Source organism: Mus musculus, chromosome 10 (assembly GCF_000001635.26).
Source record: "Mus musculus strain C57BL/6J chromosome 10, GRCm38.p6 C57BL/6J".
Classification (NCBI taxonomy): domain Eukaryota; kingdom Metazoa; phylum Chordata; class Mammalia; order Rodentia; family Muridae; genus Mus; species Mus musculus.
This window is the reverse complement of record NC_000076.6, coordinates 128,152,181-128,170,417: the sequence shown is the minus strand read 5'-3', so window position 1 is coordinate 128,170,417 and position 18,237 is coordinate 128,152,181. Positions and strand designations below refer to the sequence as shown.

At 45.2% G+C, this 18,237-nt stretch overlaps 1 protein-coding gene across 4 annotated transcripts in view; it reads left to right on the top strand.

Moving 5' to 3' along the window:
- The window catches only part of Rbms2 (RNA binding motif, single stranded interacting protein 2), a 50,828-nt gene that overhangs the window by 9,880 nt on the left and 22,711 nt on the right, over positions 1-18,237 (top strand). The window lies entirely within an intron of this gene.

Sequence of the window (18,237 nt, the reverse complement as noted above, 5' to 3'; positions counted from 1 at the left end):
GCTCATACAGATAAAAGTTAATCTTAAAAAATAAAAACAAAGCCGGGCGTGGTGGCGCACGCCTTTAATCCCAGCACTCGGGAGGCAGAGGCAGGCGTATTTCTGAGTTCGAGGCCAGCCTGGTCTACAAAGTGAGCTCCAGGACAGCCAGGGCTATACAGAGAAACCCTGTCTCGAAAAACCAAAAAAAAAAAAAAATAAATAAAAAAAATAAATAAAAACAAAGCCCGGCGGTGGTGGCGCACGCCTTTAATCCCAGCACTCTGGAGGCAGAGGCAGGCAGATTTCTGAGTTCGAGGCCAGCCTGGTCTACAGAGTGAGTTCCAGGACAGCCAGAGCTAAACAGAGAAACCCTATGTCAAAAACAAACAAAACAAAACAAAACACAGAGAACACTTGGTGCTCTTACAGAGGACCTGGGTTTATTCCCAAGCATCTATATGATAGTTCACAACCATCCAAGATTCTGGTTCCAGGCGGTTCTTTCCTTCATGGGCACCAAGCATACACATGGTGCATATACATTCTTGCATGTAAAACACTCACACTTAAAAAACAATTAATAAATCTCAGAAAAACAACAGCAAACAAATCAAAAGACAACACAAACAGAACCAGGATTGTTTTATTTTTGAACTGTCTCATATTTTTTACTTTCCAAGGGAAGATTTCTCATGAGTAGTTTGTGACAGTCATGATTTTCTTTTCGACTTATTTTGTGTGTAGAGACCATCTCGAGTAGCTCAGGCTGATCTCAGCCTTGATAAAGTAGCTAAGGCTGCCCTTGAATTCCTGATCCTCTACCTCTCGAGTCCTGGGATGACTTCATGTGGCACCACGTCTGGCTGGTTTTCTTGTTCCCTGCGCTTGCGTGTGCATGCGTGCACTCGCGCAGCAGACATTTCAGCCAGGCTGGCTTTACCAGTGAGCTCTGAGGATCCTCTTGTCCTGTCCCAGTGCTGGGGTTAATAGTCATGTGAGGCCACGCTTGATTTTACGTGTATTCTGGGGAAGAAACTTTTTTTTCATGTCAAGAATGTTTGCGGCATGTAAATGTGTACCACATGTGTGTCTGGTGTCCGCAGAGGCCATAAGAAGGTGTCCGATGGTTGTGAGCTGCCACGTGGGTGCTGGGAACTGAATCTGGGTTTTCTGCAATAGCCCCTGTAAGTGCTCAGTGCTTTTTTTTTTTAATACCAGGTCAATGCAGATGACAATTTTTTTTTAAGATTTATTTATTATATGTAAGTACACTGTCTTCAGACACTTTTTCTTCTCGCTGTGACTCACTTGCTGTTGCTGTCTTCAGACACCTCAGAAGAGGGCATTAGATCTCATTACAGATGGTTGTGAGCCATCATGTGGTTGCTGGGATTTGAACTCACGACCTTGGGAAGAGCAGTTGATGCTCTTAACCGCTAAGCCATCTCTCCAGCCCGTTCAGTGCTCTTAAACACTGATGCTTAAACACTCCAGCCGCTGGTGCTGAGAATCTGAACCCAGGTCCTTATGTCCTACCCAGCTGCCTCCCCAGTCCTTAGTTTTAATTTAATTTCTTTATCTGTCATAGCTATAGTAATGTAGTCAAATATAAGGACAAGTGTAGTGATACAAACTTGTAATCCCGGTGACTCAGGAGACTGAGATCAAGACTGTATTCAAGGCCAGTCTTGGCTGTGTAAGACCTTGCCTCAAAGAAAGAAAGGAAGGGAACAACAGCGAGGGAGCTCTGAGGTTACTACTCTTGAAGCGACCAGAGTTACATTCTCAATGCCCATCTCAGGTACCTTGCCTATAAATCCAGTTTCAGAAGGACTGGATGCCTCTGGCCTCTTTGCTCTCAGGAGCCAGGAGCTCATATTCACACCAACGACACACACACACACAGACACACACACACACACAGACACACACACACACACACACACACACACACACACACAGACACACACACACACACACAGAGACACACACACATGCCGGGGTGGAGGGGGCACAGGAGACAGGCAAGCTGGCACTTAGAGATCATTACATTTTTTTAAATTAAATTTTATTTTAAATTCTGTTTATGTATGTAGGTACGTGCATGCATGTATAGATGCCTGCAGAGGCCAGGGGTGCCATTGCCCTTAGATGCAGACTTACAAGCAGTTGTGAGCCACCAGATGTGGGTGCTGGGAACTGAATTTGGATCCTCTACAAGAGCAATATGAGCTCTTAACTACTAAGCCATTTCTCTAGCTCCTAAAAGTCTGTCTTCCTTCCTTCCTTCCTTCCTTCCTTCCTTCCTTCTTTCTTCCTCCCTCCCTCCCTCCCTTCCTCCCTCCCTAAGGGATAGGGTTGTAGGTCTATGTTAAAACACTTGCTTGGCTTATTCAAGGCTCTGGGTTCTATCCCTAGTACTAAATATATAAATTGATAAATAAAAAAAACCTAAAATCAGCTAATAAAGGCAGTCTTTCTTGGGATATAGTGTTAAATTTCTATGCATTGGAATTAAAATAGCAACAAAAGGGAAGCAAGCTTGTCAGCATTTGCTTGGAATCCTGGCATTTTGGGAACAGAAACAGAATAACTACATGGAGTTTGAGGTCAGCCAGCCTGTTCTCAGAGCAAATTTCAGCCCAGTAGAGCAAGACTCTGTCTTAAAGAAGGAAGGAAAGAGGGAGGGAAGAAAGGAAGGAAGGAAGGAAGGAAGGGAAGTAGGGAGGGAGGGAGCTGTGGGTAAATATAAAGTTACAAAATAGCCCAGGCAGTAGTTGTGGGTGCCCTTGATCTCAGCACTTGGGGAAAGAGGCAGACAGATCTCTGTGAGTTTGAGGCCAGCCTGATCTACGGAGCAAGTTCCAGGACAGCCAGGGCCTCAAAATACCAAGAGGGGGAAAGTTACAAGATGGAAAGGTGTGGATTTCAAAAAGGCTTGTACAAGATATTTTAATGTGATCATTTAAAAAAAGCTAATGGCCTTGAGTTAGATAAATAACAGAGCAAGAAAGGTTCGTTGTAGGTCTCGAGACTGTGCCTTCATTTTAGCAGGACTGCCCCCTCACAGACATGAGATAGGTGAGTAGGAGGGGAAATGTCTAGGAATAAAGGAATCCGAATTTGTGAGGTTTCTAACCACGCCTTCCTTGACATCATCTCCCTGGCATCTGTTGTTAAACTTAACCCTCACAGCAACAAACATTTCCTCCAGGAAAAGAAAAGGGGCTACTTTGTTTTTCTTACCCCCCCTCCCCCCCACGTGTCTGTGTTAGGTAGCTGTGCTCATGTGTGTGTGTTGGGGGGGGTGTGCTCAAGACTGAGGGCAGCGGGGCTGGTGAGATGGCTCAGTGGGTAAGAGCACCCGACTGCTCTTCCGAAGGTCCGGAGTTCAAATCCCAGCAACCACATGGTGGCTCACAACCATCCCTAACAAGATCTGACGCCCTCTTCTGGAGTGTCTGAAGACAGCTAAGTGTACTTACATATAATAAATAAATAAATCTTTAAAAAAAAAAAAAAAAAAAGACTGAGGGCAGCAATCTTTACCTTACTCATTGAGGCAAGGTCTGCCGGTTGAAGCAGAGCTCAGCATTGCAGACTCTGGCTTGCCAGCTTGTTCCAGGGGTTCCATGTCCCACAGCCACCTTTGGGGCCTGGAGTCACACACAGGTAGCTCACAAGTTCACTTGGGATTTGTGGCATTCCCGAGTGCTTGGCAAATTTCTTTACAGCTATCTCCCAGCTGTTGTGTGTGATGTTTTGAGAGGGGTCTCTCTGTAGCTCAGGCTATCCTTATCTCCTGATCCTGGGGTTGTAGGAATGTACCACACTGCCTGGCATGGGACTGTCTTTTATTTGAGATAATTTACCTTCCCCATAGATTTTGCTCACATGGCATGGTGATGTTCATAAATAGTTCAAGCACTTGGGGAGGTCCAGGCAAGAGGCAGTGAGTTCAAGAGTAGCCTCAGCTCTGTTCTTGGGTCAAGGCCACTGGAAGCTACCTAAAATGTGTCTCAAAAAACAAACAAACCAAAAAAACCTTATTTCCTGCCCCACATGTATCTCAGTCCACATAGACTTCTACTTCTGCTCTGTGGGAGGAGTCTTCACTCTTCTCTCCTGGCTCCTAGGTCAACAGTCATAACCCTTGGCTCTCTTACCTGCTCTCCTGTCTTCTTCCTCTTGAGTGAGAAATGATCTGTTTGCAACAGAGGGCAGAGACCTCTTCTCTCCCACGGTTTAATGTGAGGGCTTACCAGGCCAGAGCTCTTTAGAGCTACATCCCCTGCCCTCCCCGTTTCCCCTCTCTTCCATTTTAGTCCAAACTTGTGCTTCCTTGATCATTCAACTTCTTAAGCCAGGGTTGGTGGTGCATGCCTTTGGCCTTGGTGGGCAGTGCCATCCCTGGGCTGGGGTCCTGGGTTTTATAAGAAAGCAGGCTGAGCAAGCCTGGGGAAGCAAGCCAGTAAGCAGCACCCCTCCATGGCCTCTGATTCAATTGCTGCCTCCAGGTTCCTGTTCTGACTTCCTTAGATGATGAATGGTGATATGGAAGTGTAACCCTGGGCTGGTGAGATGGCTCAGTGGTTAAGAGCACCGACTGCTCTTCTGAAGGTCCTGAGTTCAAATCCCAGCAACCACATGGTGGCTCACAACCATCCGTAACAAGATCTGACACCCTCTTCCGGAGTGTCTGAAGACAGCTACAGTGTACTCACATATAATAAAATAAAATAAATAAATCTAAAAAAAAAAAAAATTAAAAAAAAAAAGTGTAACCCTTTCCTCTCCAATGTACTTTTTGGTTATGATGTTTCATTGCAGCAATAGAAACCCTGATTAAGACCAATCGTTAACGGTGTAGTGTGGTGCACTGTGATAGACCTGACCAAGTCTTTGGGAGGATCATGGAAGGACTTTGGAACTTTGGGCTAGAAAAGCCATTAAATGTTGAGACTTCAGTGGGATGTCGTGTGGGAGCTTGGAAGATAAAAATGTGGAGGGTAGAGGCCTGGCTTGTGAAGTTTCAGAGGGAAATTTAAAGACTATTAGTGGCATTTGCTATTTTGAATTAAGATTCTGCCATTCTTGTCAGCTGGGGCTGAAACAACAGTTGCAGTTAACAAGAGACTAGCACCACTGAAGGGAACCTTTGCCTTACTGGGACAATTGATGCTGGTCAGCTGGAGCTAAGAAATTAGCAGTGAATTAGAAGAGACCAGCATCACTGAGGTGAAATCTTCTAGGGGAAGTGTTTCCTGAGAGCACAGAGAAGCTGTGTTCCAGAGGTGGCCAAGGTTGTACCTCATGTTAGCAGTTGGCAATGTGTAAGAAGCACCCAGGTGGCCAGAGCGAGCGGGGCTGAGCCAGCAGAGGTCTTAAGTTTAATTCCCAGCAACTACATGATGGCTCACAACCATCTGTACAGTTACAGTGTATTCATCTACATAAAGTAAATAAATCTTAAAAAAAAAAAAGATGGTGGTACTTGTTTTTTTTTTTTTTGGAGACAGGGTTTCTCTGTGTAGCCCTGGCTATCCTGGAACTCACTCTGTAGACCAGGCTGGCCTCGAACTCAGAAATTCGCCTGCCTCTGCCTCCCAAGTGCTGGGATTAAAGGGTGTGCTCCACCATTGCCCAGCGGTATTTGTTTTGAAGGCATGAAGGGGTCATGGAGAGCAGCTGAGGCTTGGCCCTTTGAGAGGACAGGAGAGGCCATTGGTGAAGGTGCAGCCTCAGTGGCAGATGAAAGCCCAGAACTGAAGGGTTCATGCAGAGAACTTGAGGCTTGGCACCATGAAGAGAGCCTATGGCTATTGGTGAAAGTGCAGCCGTGCAGTAGAAGACCCAGCATTTTGGAGATGCCAGGACCATGAGATGACCACCAAGAACAGCAGCAGCTGTGGAGTAGACCCTGCCAGAACCATGGAAGACACACTGTGTGCTGCTACAGAAGGCAGAGCTAAAGAAGTGACCCAAACCCTTGGAGAAGCCCAGAAGATCACGAGTGGATCCCAAACATTTGACATTAAGTTATTTATATCGTTTGAGTTTGGTTTTGCTTGGTTCAGATTATGGCTATGCCACAATTCTTCCCTCTTGAAGAAGGTATTTGATTTTGATTTTTTACAGGAGCCCACAGCTGAAAAACTTTGAACTTTTAAAAGAGATTTTGGATTTTTAGAGAGATTAGATTTGTTTGTTTGTTTGTTTTGTTTTGTATTTTGTTTGAGACAGGGTCTCTCTGTGTAGCATTGGCTATTCTGGAACTCTTTGTACACTAGGCTGGCCTGGAGCTCACAGATATCCCCCTGCCTCTGGCTCCCAAGTGCTGGGATCAAAGGTGTGTGTACATTGCCAACACCACCCAGTAAGTAGATTGGATATTTTAAAGAAGCTGAAATGTTAGTGTGTTTGTAAAGACTGTGGGACTTTTATCTATTTATTTTATTATTATTTTTATTTATACCTATTGTGTCCCACCCTCCTAGTCCCCACCTCACACACTCCCTTCCCACATCCCCTCCCCTTCTCCTCTGAGAGGATGGGGGCTCCCTTGGATGTCCCTCCACTCTGGCACATCAAGCCTCTGCAGGGCATCTGTAGGCACATCCTCTTCCACTGAGGCCAGACAAGGCAGTCCAGTTAGGAGAGCGTATTCCACAGACAAGCAAGAGCTTTAGGGATGGCTCCTGCCCCAGTTGTTCCAGACCCACATGAAGACTGAGCTGCACATCTGAGCTGCACATGTGCAGGGGGCCTAGGGCCTGTGTATGCTCTTTGATTGGTGGTTCAATCTCAAAGAGATTCCCCCAAGGGTCCAGGTTAGTTGAATCTGTTGATCTTCCTGTGGACTTACCCCTACTTTTTCCAACTCTTCCATGAGAGTCCTTGAGCTCCAACCAATGTTTGGCTATGGGTCTCTGCATCTGTTTTAGTCAGCTGCTGGGTGGAGCCTCTCAGAGGACAGTTATGCTAGGCTCCTGTAAGTATCAATAATATCAGGGATTGGTGCTTGCCTGTTGTTTATGTTTTTATGAGAAATCTTGGGATGAAGAAGAAAGGAAGGGTTGTGGTTTAATAGCTATATGTTTGTGTGCCAGCTTTACAAGAGGTCAGTTGTACTGGCTGGTTTAATGTGTCAACTTGACGCAAACTAGAGTTATCAGAGCGAAAGGAGATTCTGTTGAGGAAATGCCTCTGTGAGATCCATCTGTAAGGCATTTTCTCAATTAGTGATCAATGGGGGAGGCCCCAGCCCATGGTGGGTGGTGTCATCCCTGGGCAGGTGGTCCTGGGTTCTATAAGAAAGAAGGCTGAGCAAGCCATGGGGAGCAAGCCAGTAAGCAGCACCCTCCAAGGCCTCTGCATCAGCTCCTGCTTCTGGGTTCCTGCCCTTTGTGAGTTTCTGTCCTGACTTCCTTTGGTGATGAAAAACGATGTGGAAATGTAAGCCAACTTTTCTCCCCAACTTGCATTTTGGACATGATGTTTTGTCACAACAATAGAAACCCTGACTAAGACAGGTGAAGTGTCACCAAGTGCAAAGGGATGTTGTTTTGTTTTAACTTGTAAATACGAAAATGTTTCCTAGTGAAGTGCTTGATAGACAGTTGACTGAATGTATAATTGGTAGTTGAGGAGTTATTTTGTTATCCTATGATTTTACAGTGTTGCTGACTCTTGCTAATTTGGTTACTGATCCCGTGTTCTTAGAGAGGCTGGAGAGATGGCTCAGCAATTAGGAACACTGACTGCTCTTCCAGAGGTCCTGAGTTCAATTCCCAGCAACCCCATGGTGGCTCATACAATATGTATGTAATGGGATCCGATGCCCTCTTCTGGTGTATCTGAAGACAGTGACTGTGTACTCCCATATAATAAGTAATTCTTATATGTGGAGTCACACAGCTGTGAGCTATTGTGTGGGTGCTGGGAACTGAACCTCAGAACTCTGCAAGAAAAGCCAGTGCTCTTATCCACTGAGCCATCTCTCCAGCCCCACCTGCTTATTTTTTTTATTTTTAAATTCTACTTTCTGTGCGGTTCCCTTTAGTCTATCTTCCAGCCCTAGTATCCATAGATTTGAAATCTAAAATCATACTTTTCTTTTTTCCTTTTTTTTTCTTTCTAGACAGGGTTTCTCTGTGTAGCCCTGGCTGTCCTGGAACTCACTCTATAGACCAGGCTGGCCTCGAACTCAGAGATCTGCCTGCCTCTGCCTTCCAAGTTCTGGGATTAAAGGCGTGTGCCACCACTGCCCGGCTAAATCATATTTTTCTTTCAACAGGTGTTATCCTCACCATTTTTGTGCATTCCTGTTTGTTTGGGTTTGTTTTTGAGACAAGGTCTCACCCTAGTCCTGGTCTAGGAACAAACACTGAAGCTCCTGCCCCAGCCTTGCCGACGTGTGCCAGGCTGTACAATCCTGTCTCTGATGAGCTCTGATTTTGCCTCGTAGAAGGAATTACTTTTGTTTTGACCTCTCACAACTCTTTCCTCATGTTCCTGTGTTTCTTTCCCCCTGTGCTCTTTTTTCTCTGAGTTCCTTTTTTGATTTTCTTTTTTTGTTTTGGTTTCTGACTTCATAGGTTTTCTTCTAATTATGTCTCATGGTTTGGGGCTGTTTAAGTGGAAGGCATTAAGATACCAGATGGAAGCATTCTTTGCATGGGAAGTAGTGGGCTTGATTGTAAAGTAATTAAGCTAAGGCATGACGGAGCACCCAGGGGGCACTGAGGGAGCACTGAGGGTTGCCCTGTGCCGGGCATCTTTGTTGCATGTGTTAGTTTCTCAGAGAGAGGTGGCACCAGAGACACAGCAGCATGTTTTGGGCTTGGTACTCATTCCTATTCGGCTGTGCTTCGCGATTATGACTCTGGAGTCTCTGCATTTTCCTCAGAGAATAAGCCAGTCCTAACAAGCTTAGTCGTGCTATAGTCTCAGCACCCATGAGGCTGAAACAGGATGACTGCTATAAATTCAAGGCCAGCCTTGGATACAAGGTTAGTTCCATGCTAACCTGGACTACAGAGTGATATAAATAATAGCTGGACATGATGGGACACACTTGCTATCCCATCTCTTGGGAGGTGAATACAAAAAAAGTCAGCCGTGGTGGCTACATAGCAACTTTGAAGCCAGTTGGGCCATTGCTACACCTTGTCTTAAAAAATTCCGAAACTAGAAATTGGAGCTGTAGAGTGCTTGCCTTATATCAGCAAGTTGTTTGCTACTATAAGTCGGATCTCATCTTTATCACCATCTCTCTAGTTCTGGGATATTATTGTCTCTAAAATAATGCTGGGCAGTGATGACCCATGCCTTTAATCCCAGCACTTAGGAGGCAGAGGCAGGTGGATTTCTACTAAGTTTGAGGCCAGCCTGGTGTATAGAGTGAGTTCCAGGACAGCCAGGACTATAAAGAGAAACCCTGACTTGAAAAAAAAATTTTTTTTTTTTTTTAGGGCTGGAGAGATGGTTCAGCGGTTGGGAGCGCTGGTTGCTCTTCCGTAGGTCCTGGGTTATATTCGCAGCACCCACGTGGCAGCTCACAGCTGTCTGTAGCTCCAGTTCCAGGGCATCTGAATTCCTCACACATGCAGGCAGAACGCCAATGTGCTTAAAATAAATTATAAAATAATTTTAGTTGTTTAAATGTGTATGTGTTTGTGTCTGTGTGTGGGTGTGTAGGTACCCACAGAGACCACAGGCCTCAGATCCTTCTGGGCTGGGGTTATAGGTGGTTAACTCTGGAGGGTTGTAAACCATTGGATGTGGGTGCTGGAAACCAAAGGCATTTGTAAGAGCACAGAGTATGATGGTGTACACCTTTAGTATGTAGCACTTAGGAGGTAGAGGCAGGTGAGTTCCAGATCAGGCAAGTGTGTGTGTGCACACGCATGCTAGAGATTGAACTAAGGACCCAGTGTATGCTAAGCAATCACCCATCAGTGAGCTACCCTCCAATGCCCATCCCACTGTGAGCATTATTGCTTCAAAACAGACCTGGGGAGTTATTCTCCACTGATGAAATGAGTCAGTTCAAGCTAGATTAAAGTATAGAAAGGCAGGTTTACTGGGAAGCTGTTCTTGGGCTGGTTCACTGGTCCCAATGAAGGAGTCCAGGGAAGTTACCATGGGGAGGGAGACATGGAGGAAGGGGGAGAGGGGAGAGAGAGAAGAGGGGACCAAATTGTCTGGGTTATATAGGGAGGAGTTTCTAGGGGAGGCCCTGGGCTGGAAAGTTGAGGGCAAAGAGCAGGATATGCCAGCTATACCTAGTAAGAGGTAGGGACCGAGGGATGCTGAGAGAACCTGGAGGCCAGGTCTACTTTGGTATGTTAAATATGTACCGCAGCCCCTTGTCCCTGGTCTGAAACCCAACAGGAACTTTTCTATTTAAAATTATCCACGGTCTCCTGCATTGAGCATGAAACCTTGAATACTTTACCGCAGCCTAGAAGATTCTACCTACTTTCTTCTTCATTTTATCCCATGTCTAGTCCCCTCTGTAGACCAGGCTGGCCTCAAACTCAGAAATCTGCTTGCCTCTGCTTCCTGAGTGCTGGGATTAAAGTCATGTGCCACCACTGCTCAGCAACAGCTGAGTAGTTATCCAGAAATTAATCTTTTTTTTTAAAGTTTATTTATTTATTTATTTATTTATTTATTTATTATATGTAAGTACACTGTAGCTGTCTTCAGACACCCCAGAAGAGATTTAGTTATCATTACAGATGATTGTGAGCCACCATGTGGTTGCTGGGATTTGAACTCAGGGCCTTCAGAAGAGCAGTCGGTGCTCTTAACCACTGAGCTATCTCTCCAGCCCCAGGAATTAATCTTATTAAATTATGAATAATCTTTTCTCATCTGAAAATGAAGACCTTATGTTAAGTATGAAATAGTGGGATGTAGCTTGGCTGCTGTAGTGCTAGCCCAGTCTGCACGAGACCCTAAGGCCCCTTCCCAGCACAACATAAAACTGATTATGTATGCATGTGTGTAGCTTCAGCATCCAGGGGGTGGAGTCAGGAGGATCAGAAGTTCCAGGGCATCCTTGGCCACTGCCTTAGTTCAGGATACCACAGCTGTGATGGGAGAAGCCCCCTCCGAGAGTCAGGATTCTAGGTATGAGCAACCAGCCACTCCTGCCTAAATCCCATTTACAGAAATGGGACCTGCAAACTGACAAGGCCGTGCTTTAACGTTCACCCTACCGCGTCAACCACCAGAGCCTTTTCCAGCCCTTCAGACTTGCTGAGGTCTGAAGGGTTTGGATCTGAAGCGTTTTCCTTCCTTCACTCTTGTGGGAAAAAAAAAAAAGTAGCAAATGACAATAAAAGCGGATGCTTTAGTGCTAGTAAGACTAATCTTCAAAAAAGATCCTCTATCAATCAGTTTAGACCTGCTGGCTTACTTCTGTAATCCTAGCTCGGGACGCTGGAGGATCTGGAGTCTAAAACCAGCCTGGGTTACACGAGGAGGTCTGTGTCAAACAACAACAACAACAACAGCAAGACAGTTTACATCTCCAGGCCACTGGATGTTCTAATGCTAAATCTAGAACCAGACAGATTCATCTCCCATAAAACTAAACTGTTAAGTATCAGATCGTAGGACAAATGGCTGAGGTACCTACTGAACATATCACATCAAACCTGGCAGCTAGGTTCTTCCAGCATCCCTCAGCCCCTACCTGTTACAGGGTCTTCCTGGCTTACATACACCTCTCCTTACCCTGAACTATCCAGCCCAGGGGACTGGGCTGCCTTTCTTTCTTTCTTTTTTTTTTTTTTGGTTTTTTCGAGACAGGGTTTCTCCGTATAGCCCTGGCTGTCCTGGAACTCACTTTGTAGACCAGGCTGGCCTCGAATTCAGAAATCCACCTGCCTCTGCCTCCCGAGTGCTGGGATTAAAGGCATGCGCCACCACGCCCAGCTTTGCCTTTCTTATATATTCCAGCCAGTTTGGTTACCCGGAGCCTCCAGGGCCTTGCACCCAGTTCTTCCCCTCTTTCCCTTTGTCTCCCTCCCTCTCCCCACATGGCCCAGCTTGGTCTGCTCAGGTCAGCTCTGCACTTGCTAGCTGCCAGGTCTCACATTTTGAGAGGGGAATTGTGCTCCTGCCCACCTGCCCGCCTGCCTGTCTGCCCTGTGTCTCTTCCTCTTCTCCCTCCCTGTTCTTCTCTTCTGGGTTCTCACTGTTGCCCAGGCCCCCCCAGCCCGCCCAGTAGCTGGGATGATAGGCCTGTGCTACTGCTTTTAAAGACACTGACTGGGGGGAGGTTATGGGGGACTTCTGGGATAGCATTGGAAATGTAAATGAGGAAAATACCTAATTAAAAATAAATTTAAAAAAAAAGAAAGAAAAGTACTCTGAATAATTATCGATAGTAGTTATTTTGAATGACTATATTCATTTTAATAAAATTGTTTTATAATTGTAAAAGTAAAAAAAAAAAGACACTGACTGAAGCAGGGGTAGAGAATTAAGTGTTTTGCAATCTAACGACGATGCAAGAGGATTTGTTTAATTTGGTTTATTTGTGAATATCAGACCAACTCTTAAATCTAGTAGGTGTTTTTAATGATTGGGATAGATCTTTTTGCCTATTTTTTGAGGGGTGGGGCACAGAGATGAATCTTGAACCTAGGTTCTTGCACAGCTCATATTAGGTAAGGTCTCTGCTACTGAACTAAATCTCCAGCCATTAAAGGACAAGGAATGGTTTATTCTAAGCCTTGAGATGGGGGTCTCATATAAGCCAGGTTGGCTTTGAACTTCTGATCCTGCTGCCTTCGATTCCCAAGTGTTAGGATTATAGGTGTAAACCAGCATTCCTCTTCTTTGCCTATTTTTAAATCTTATTCAAGACTGGATTTAAGCACGTTTTAGAAATAGACTTCTTGTTTTATAAATAGAGGCTCATAGTTGGTGAAAGTCATTGACAGCTCCAGGTTAGAGAGACGGCAGTAGACAAGTATAGACTCGGGAGCCATGTGACACAGGTTAAAATTAAGAGTCTGGGCCTTGGGAACTCAGTAGCTAAAGCACTTGTCATGCAAGTGTGAGGACCCAGAACCCAAGTCCGCTGGGCTCTCCAGCTCTCTTTGCAATCCCAGGCCTCCACTGGCCACCTGGTCTGGCGAGTGAGGCAGGAAACAAGAAAGAGACCCTGCCTCAAGAAGGGTGAGGCCCGAGCCCTGAGGTTGTCCTCAATCTCCACATACCTGAAAAGGCACATAAGGCACATAAGCACCCACACTCAACAGGCATGCATGCATGAACACACATCACACATACTCACAATGCTCCACATTCACTGTGTAACCTTGAGGTTAAAGGAGGTGTCTTCGTTAGGGTTTTACTGCTGTGAACAGACACCATGACCAAGGCAACTCTTATAAGGACAACATTTAATTGGGGCTGGCTTACAGGTTTAGAGGTTCAGTCCATTATCATCAAGGTGGGAGCATGGCAGTAGCCAGACAGGCATGGTGCAGGAGGGGCTGAGAGTGCTACATCTTCACCTGAAGGCTCCTAGCAGAATACTAACTTCCAGGAAGCTAGGATGAGGGTCTTAAAGCCCACTTCAACTAGGCCACACCTACTAATAGTGCCACTCTCTGGGCAGAGTATATACAAACCATCACAGGAGGATTGAGGCCAGCCTGGCATATACTGTGGGCACATCTCAAATTTTTTAAGAAAGCAGAGGGCCAGCAAGTGGCTCAGCCGGTATTGGTGTCTGCCCGGTGAACCCTGTGTGATTCCCCAGGATCCACAATGCAGAAGCAAAGAACCAAGTTACCCTCTGACCTCTGTTAAAAGCTAAATTAAAATTAAAACCTAAAAGCAGAAGAGGTAATGTAAACACAAGAACACAGCCGGGCATGGTGGCGCACGCCTTTAATCCTTGCACTTGGGAGGCAGAGGCAGGTGGATTTCTGAGTTCGAGGCCAGCCTGGTCTACAAAGTGAGTTCCAGGACAGCCAGGGCTATACAGAGAAACCCTGTCTCGAAAAACCAAAAAAAAAAAAAAAAAAAAAAGAAAGACAAGGCAGAGCCTGATGGCACATGCATGTATTCCCAGCCCTTGGGGGGCTGAGCAGAAGGATCATGAGGTATAGGGTTTAGTATCTTAGTATTCTATCTTAGGTTTTAATTTTTAATTAAAAACTATTAATAGCCGGGCGTGGTGGCGCACGCCTTTAATCCCAGCACTCGGGAGGCAGAGGCAGGCGGATTTCTGAGTTCGAGGCCAGCCTGGTCTACAAAGTGTGTTCCAGAACAGCCAGGGCTATACAGAGAAACCCTGTCTCGGAAAACCAAAAAAAAAAAAAAACTATTAATGTGTATGTGTGTACAATGAAGAGGGGTACACAAGCTACAGTATGCATGTGGAGATCATAGGACAAAGGTTCTCTTCCCCTGCCTTTATTTGGGTTTGAACTCAGGTTGCAGGATGTAGTGAGTGTCCTTACCTACTGGGCCAGTTCACCTGATTCAGCATTTACTTAATCGTTTTTAAAGATTTGTTTGTTTATTTATTTTTTTAATTTTTATTTTTTATTAGGTATTTTCTTCATTTACATTTCAAATGCTATCCCAAAAGTTCCCTATACCCTCCCCTCCACCCTGCTCCCCTACCCACCCACTCCCACTTCTTGGCCCTGGCATTTCCCCTGTACTGGGGCATATAAAGTTTGCAATACCAAGGGGCCTCTCTTCCCAATGATGGCCGACTAGGCCATCTTCTGATACATATGCAGCTAGAGACACGAGCTCCGGGGGTAATGGTTAGTTCATACTGTTGTTTCACCTATATTATTTGTTTATTTTATGTATATGAGTTCACTATAGCTGTACAGATGGTTGTGAGTTTTCATGTGGTTGTTGGGAATTGAATTTCGTAGGACCTCGCTCACACTGGTTGGCCCTGCTCACTCTGGTCAACCCCACTTGCTTAGTCCCTGCCTGCTCTGGTCCAAAATTGATTGATTGATTGATTGATTGATTTCCGAGACAGGGTTTCTCTGTGTAGTTTTGTCTGTCCTGGAGCTCACTCTGTAGACCAGGCTGGCCTTGAAACCAGAAATCCACCTGCCTCTGCCTCCCAAGTGCTGGGATTAAAGGCGTGTACCACCACCGCCCAGCCCAAAGATTTATTTATTACTATAAATAAATACACTATAGCTGTCTTCAGATGCACCAAAAGAAGGCATCCCATCTCATTATGGGTGGTTGTGAGCCACCTCGTGGTTGCTGGGATTTGAACTCAGGACCTTCGGAAGAGTAGTCAGTACTCTTACCCGCTGAGCCACTTCGCCAGCCCCTACTTAATTGTTTTTAATAGAATATATTAACTATGCAGAAGAATTTCATTTTTACTTTTTTTTAGGACAGTGTCTGTCTGTCTGTCTGTCTGTCTGTCTGTCTGTCTGACAGACAGACAGGTAGCTCTGGCTGTCCTGGAACTCACTCTGTAGACCAAGCCAGCCTTGAACTCAGCGATTCGCCAACCTCTGCATCCCCTGTCCTGGCCCCTGGCTCTCTATGACATTTCGTACATCTGTATGATGCATTTCTATCACACACACAGATCTGTTACCAGCAGTCCCTTCCCTCCTCTCCGCTGTCCCCCTTTCTATTCTATGTGTCCCCCTGAGCTTCACTAGGGCTATTTATGAGAGTGTGGGTAGAGTTTGTTTATAGACTCATGCGCACTTTACCCGTTGGTATCCCACTAAAGAAAATGTCTGCATTAGCCGTCAGCATTTACCCTCTTCTGAACTCTCTGTTCTTGTCCTTTCAAGGGAAAATGTAGACGTCTTTTTCAAAACCTCTCCCAGGAATTGCTTATTGCTTCATGTTCTTTTAACCACTTCGCTTGGATCCTTGTTAGCACATACTTTTCTTTCTTAAGACTTATTTATTTATTTTATTTATTTGAGTACATTGTAGCTGTCTTCAGACACACCAGAAGAAGGTATCAGATCTCATTACAGATGGTTGTTGGCCACCATGTGGTTGCTGGGAAATGAATTCAGGACCCCCAAGAGCAGTCAGTGCTCTTAACCGCTGGAGCCATCTCTCCAGTCCCCATACTTTTCTTTCTTTCATCTATTTTTATTTCATATGCATTGATGTTTTGCCTGCATGCATGTCTGTGTGAAGGGTGTTGGGTCCCCTGGAAACTCTTTGTGGGCGTGTGTTTAAATACATTATGGGCAGACATAGTTGGGCACTCAGCCAGTGAGGCTGGCCCAGGAGGAGTCTGAGGTCACCCTGGGATAGCTCACATGGGCTTATATGAGTAGTATGGACTACAAAGACACTCAAACAAGCAGAGATTCGCAGAAGAGGCTCAGGCCAACCCATCTGCCTGGAAAAGACACTCCCCAACCTACTGAGCTGTCTTCAGGTTGTGCAGTGTGCCTCAGGTGTCCAGCTTTCTGGACACCTATGCTGGGGTGTTATGGCTGTCTTTATTCGTTTCTGCTTCTGTAAGTAGCCCCTCGCTCATATTTCTGCATGTAACCCCCCCCCAAAAAAAAAAACACCTCACTGGTTTACCAAGTCGAATTTCGAAAGTTGAAGGCCTGCTTAGGCAACATAGTTCATGCCTCAAGCTAAAAAGTAAAAAGGACTGAAGATGTAGCCCTTCCCTAACATACAGCCAAGGCCTGGGTTCAATCCGCAGCACCACACAAATCAGAAGGCATTGTGAGATATTCCACCTGTTCTTTTAATCGTTCCTCACGGGGTCAGTCAGTACTCACATGGAGTGGGCAATTTAATAATTCACTGAATGACTGAAATAGCCCAGAGGGTCTCATGAGCAATTAGTGGGGAATCTGTTACTGCACAGAGAATGTGAACCTTCCCTTTTTTTGGAAGTATTATGACTGGAACACAAGCAAAAATAGTTATGTTGCACAACCTAGAGGCCACTAGCTTCGGGACATATCGTATGGATCGTTCATATGCAGGTTGCCATCATAATTATAAAGTCAGGTCACTTGGGTGAATCTGTGAGACTGTAGGTTTAAAGAATATGATAATATATTCTATAAGTTGATTTCTCTCATCTTCACAAATACCTATGCCTGCTATGAACCAGGAACTATGGCTTCACATATGGGAAGGCTTTTCTCTTGCCCTAGTGGTTAATAATGAAGTTAAGGGCCTCAGGTTGACAATGAATTTGGTGACAAATGAGTGGCTACCAGAGCTTTGAATTGTAACCAGGTGTGGTTGCATACATAAGCAATCTCAGCATTGAGGAAATGAAGCCAGAGGTGTTAAAAAACTAGCCTGAGATATATGGGGTCTTTAAACAGGAAACAACACAAGGATTTTTGAATCATATGGGTTTAGTTTAGGGTGTAGAGCAAACTATAGCTCTTTGGTATTCTTCCCACTTCCTCTAAGAGTATTCAGTTTCCTAGTCGCTCACACATGCAGCCTCGTTTTCTCTAACCTATTAGGTGAACATACTTGGTTTGTGTCATCTTTCTGGGAAGTCAATTACTTAGGGGATTTCTCGGTGTTTTGTCTCTTGGACTCTCTTTTATTGTTTGCTTTTTACCATGTAGCCTTGGCTGGCCTGGAGCTTACATTGTACATCAGGCTGTCCTGAAACTCAGAGATCCTCCTGCTTCTGCCTCCAAAGTACTGGTATTAAAGGCTTGTGACACCACAGCAGGGCGTTTTTGTTTGTTTGAGAGGGGGTCTCTCTGAACCTAGAGCCTGAGCCTGGATTTGGCTAGCCTGGCTGGCCAGTGAACTCACCTGTCTCTGTCTTCCTGTGTTGGGATTACCGATGTGTGTCACCCAGCTTTCTGCATGGTTGCTAAGGGTCTAAACTCAGGTCCTCCTGCTTAGATGATAAGCCCTTTATAGCTGAGCCATCTCCCCAGCCCCAACATTTCTCCTTACTATCCAAGTTTGCAACAATGTTCAACTACCTATAAGTATCATGTGGGACTCTTTTCTGTTGCTGCTTGAATATTTTTGTGATTACATTTATTTTTATCCTTTATGGTTTCATAAGTTCTGGACTTGAGAGGCAGACATTAAATTAACCATGTTCTGCAACATATTTATGATTACAAACATCCTGCTATACTACAGGGCACCCTTTTCCCAAACAGGGTTATTGTATTCTTATTACTCCTGGCTGATAGGTAAGATAGCTATGCATTCTATTCTTTTATAGTAGAGGAATTCTTATGGATTTTA